The following is a 4,553-nucleotide window of genomic DNA, read 5'->3' on the forward strand; positions in this document are numbered from 1 at the left end:
GAGGTTGTATGTTGATTGAAGGGCTCTGAGAATTTGTTTTATTGAAGATAATTGTAATGAATGTGGTTTGCAGATTTGTTCAATTTGAGCTTGTGATTATGTTTTTTCTATGTAAATGACTTGGTGTGCTTGAGTCTAATTTGTCAAATTTTGTGCTACATTTATGTAGTCGCCTGCGTAGGGTTTAGAGTTTAGGGTTTAGCCAATGTTGTTGAAATTGGACTTTACATTGAAACGGAAGAAAATGCTTTCGAGTTTTCGAAGTTCAATCAAGGTTGAATCAAAGCTTGGATAAGATGATATAATAAAAATTAAAAATTATTTTAATTTATTTTAAATGAAGTAATAATACCATGACAATACTATTTTTACTGATTGAATGTAAAACACTTTAATTTAGGATATGTAACTCTTAGGGGTGTAAACGAACCGAACACGAACGAACAAAGCTTGTGTTCGTGTTCGGTTCTTTTAAAATTTAGTTTGTTTGAAATAAGCTCGTGTTCGTTTCTTAACGAACGAGCCGAACACGAACCGAACACGAGCTGTTCGCGAACGACGAGCCAGTTTGACATCCCTAATATTAATATATAAAAATAATATTATATATTAATTATATAACTTATATTATATAAATATACAATATCTATATTAGCATATTACTAGTATAGTATATTAATATATTATTATTATTAATTTATTATATATTATAATTTATAAAATTTAATGTTTTAAAATATCACAAATTATATATATATAATTATTTTAAATTATTTTGTATTTCAAACAATAATGATTCAAACACGAACGAACGCATCACTGTTCGTGTTTGGTTCGTTTAACAAACCGAACGAAAAAAATTTGTTTGCGTTCGTCTCGTTTACTTATCGAACGAATCGAACACGAACTCATTGACGAACCGAACACGAATTGTTCGCGAACAACGAGCTTTTTTGGCAACCCTAGTAACTCTTACATATTTTGCATACGTTTTTAAATTAAAAATTTTAGGATTTAATATTTTAATTATTTTCTCACTATTTAATACTAACAATACTATTTTTACTTATTGTGATAAATTGCAAACCTAATTTATGAGAGATAAATGAAAGATGTGGGCCCCATTCATGTAAAAAAAAAAAAATTAAGACATTTTCAATATTATAAAATATCCACAACATCCTTATTACTCTGCCCCGAAAAATGTTAAGAGGGAAACTCCATATTCCCTCTTCTCTAGTGCCAGACTTAGCTTTCTCTATAATTATGAGACCCGAGCTCAAAGCATGCCCTAATCATTAAGTTCTAATCTAACTTAGTTGTGGCTCAATTGCTTAAAAAAAAAATGAAATTACTATAAAATTAACCTACGATTAAATTTGGGCATCTTATTTTAATTGTAATGAAAAAAAATGTCAACGAGGAAGGACAGAAATCAGACAGCCAAATAAAGAATTTTCTATAATTAGAAGCTTCATTAATTCTAATATTTTTATTCTGATTTATTTCCCTTTTAGCTGAATATTTAGATTATGAATATGTACTATTAAGTTACCTAAAATAGATTGTAAGATTGTTATTTAATGGAATGAAAGCGAAGGGAAAAGGCAATCGAGCCTATTCATAATTTAGCCTATTTCTCAAAACTTTGACAAAAAAAAAATTAAGCTTCACAGCCTAATAATACTCAAATAAATTTATAATTAGCAAGCAAAATTCCTCCCTTAATTTTCAAATTTCTTTAAATTAACAATGATTTGTTTATAATACACATAAAAACATTTGTTTGAAAGTTTATTTTAAAAATCTACAAGTTAATTTTATTGATAATAATATTTTAGAAAAATCCCACAAAAAATAAAATGAAAGCAAATAATACGAGGTGCTTCAACAAAATAACGTTATAATCCATATTATTTGAATGGATCATATTCGACAATTTATTTTAAAATGTCTAACAAATCTTTTTTTGGAGTTATCAATTTCCATTATATATAGAGAATATATATATATATATATATATATATATATATATATTTGTCTTAATATGTTTAGTTTCTATAGTTGTTGAAATTTTCATAAATTTGATTTTGATAGAAGATATAATTTTAGTCTAGAATTATATCCTAACAAAACGTGCAACTGCGTAGTAAGTTCAATGCCATTTACATTCATATCTATGAATGAATAATTTAGATACACATAAATTGGCTTACAAAATATAATAAAATAATTTTCATACAATAACAACAATAACAACAAGCCTTTAACCCAGTAAGTGGGGTCGGCTACACGAATCTTTTTTTCTCCATTGAGTCCTATTGAGTGTCATATTTTCATTTAATTCTAATTAATTATAATCATTTTTTATACAATATGCCCTGTCTTTTTAAGTCTACGTTTGCTTTAACATAAATCGAATCTAAAATATTTACTCTCCTAATCGAATCATCAGATGGTCAATGTTTAATGTGACCAAACCCTCTAAGACGACTCTTTTTAATATTGTCTGACACTAGAGCTACACCAACCTTATCAAGGATATATTCATTTCACATTTTGTCTCTAAGTGTCAAGCCACTCATCCACCTAAGCATTATCATCTCAACAACATTTAATTTTGTTTTATGCTTCTCTTTTGAAGACCAGCATTATACATAATAAAGCATTGCAGGTCTGACGACCATCTTATAAAATTTTCCTCTCAGTCAGAGCAATGTTTTTTTATCACACAATTGACCCGATGCATTCTCCACTTCAACCAACCAACTTGAACTCTACAAATAACATCACCATCTATATCACCGTTATTTTACACAATAGACCCGAGATATCTAAAACGTTCACACCTTTTAATGATTTGATCACTCATAATTACAACTCTGCCACTAGAGTAACTACTACTAAAATTATATTCCATAAATTTAATTTTTGTTCTACTCAAACGAAGACCCTTAGGCATCAATGTAGACCTCCATAATTAAAGTTTTTCCCTCAAGAATGACATCATCAGCGAAAAGCATACATGAAAATACATCCTTCTGTAAAATTCCAGTGAGAGCATCCATAACTAAAACAAAAAAAATATGGGCTTAAAGCCGATCCCTAATGTAATCCAAATGAAACAGGAAAATACTTGGTCAAGCCTCCTTCTGTTTGAACACTAACTTGAATATAAGTTATGGCAACACATTTCTTTTCTAAAACTCTCCAAAAAAACTTCTCTTGAAATCTTATCATAAGCTTTTTCTAAATTAATAAAAATCATATATAGATCCTCCTTATTCTCTATATTTTCATATTTACATAAAATAATTTTTTTTTCTTATTTTAATTTATGAATAAAGCAACTCTACATTATCTTAAAATTTTTTTTTTTTTTTTGCAGAGATTTCTTTATGTAAATGTAAGAAGGAATTGAAAATTTTGGAAGGAAAAAGACAAAACTAATAAAGAAAATTAAGATAGAGGATAGAAGTAATTTTTATTTTTTAATTATTCTCATTAAATTCTCCATATTTATCTCTTCATTTGTATTAATTTATATTTATTTTATTAACATAAAATATAGATAGATGGGTAAGATATTATATAGCTGTCCTTTTCTACTTTGAGGTGAGAGGTCGTATTGAGATAGTACGCTACGGAATTGTGGTCTTCCTCAGCATTTGTTTTTTGTGGAAGGAGGAATTGCTCTTCATATTACGTGTTAAATTGGTAGATTTGCAAAAATTTAATAGGACTTAATTACTTAATTTGGCCTTCTCAATGTATCAAGCTTTAATTTAATACAATTTAAGGTGAGTAAGTAATAAATAGTTTTGTTTTTTATAAAAAAAAAGGAAGAGTTAGTCTAGAGTATTTTGTATCCCTTGTACATATTTATTTAAATAAGTTTTAGAGTTAATGAATTTATTTAATTATGCTCGTTGAATCTTTTTGACACGGAAAATCTCGTATAATTCGTGATTTCATACAATCCGAGAGAGATCTTAAAGGGGTGATATTCAGAGAGCTTTTTTTAGAGTCTAGATCTGACAGAGGTATCCTTTTTTTTTTGTATCTGTGCACGGGTCTATAGAATAAAACATAATGCTAGGTTATAAACTATGTGATATGTAACCTGAGCAGACTTACTATTGACAAGACCATTGGTGTGGATTGTCATGTTGTTAATAAATTACGATAGGTGTACTCACAAGCTAGGGTTCTTTTTCTTCTGCCTCAAACAACTGTTCGTCGAGCTCGGTAGTGTAGCCAGATAGTTATAAATGAGCTTGGTGGCAATGTCTAACCAGCTCGTGTGAGTTTGAAATCGGAAACCCGGGACGTGTAGGCGAGTTTGACTAAGAACACGCTTGAAGATTAGGATTGGATAGACTCGTTCTGAGGAACTTGTAGAAACGATGAGGTATTTTGAAGGTACATGTATTAATAGGGTCGCATCATACTATTGAATGCACAACTGACGAGTATTATTAATAGAGTACCTTTAATTTTTTTCAATCATATAACTATTCAACTTCATTGGCTCATATATATATATATATATA

The sequence above is a fragment of the Phalaenopsis equestris genome, unplaced genomic scaffold, assembly GCF_001263595.1.
Source record: "Phalaenopsis equestris unplaced genomic scaffold, ASM126359v1 Scaffold000002, whole genome shotgun sequence".
Taxonomy (NCBI): Eukaryota; Viridiplantae; Streptophyta; class Magnoliopsida; order Asparagales; family Orchidaceae; genus Phalaenopsis; species Phalaenopsis equestris.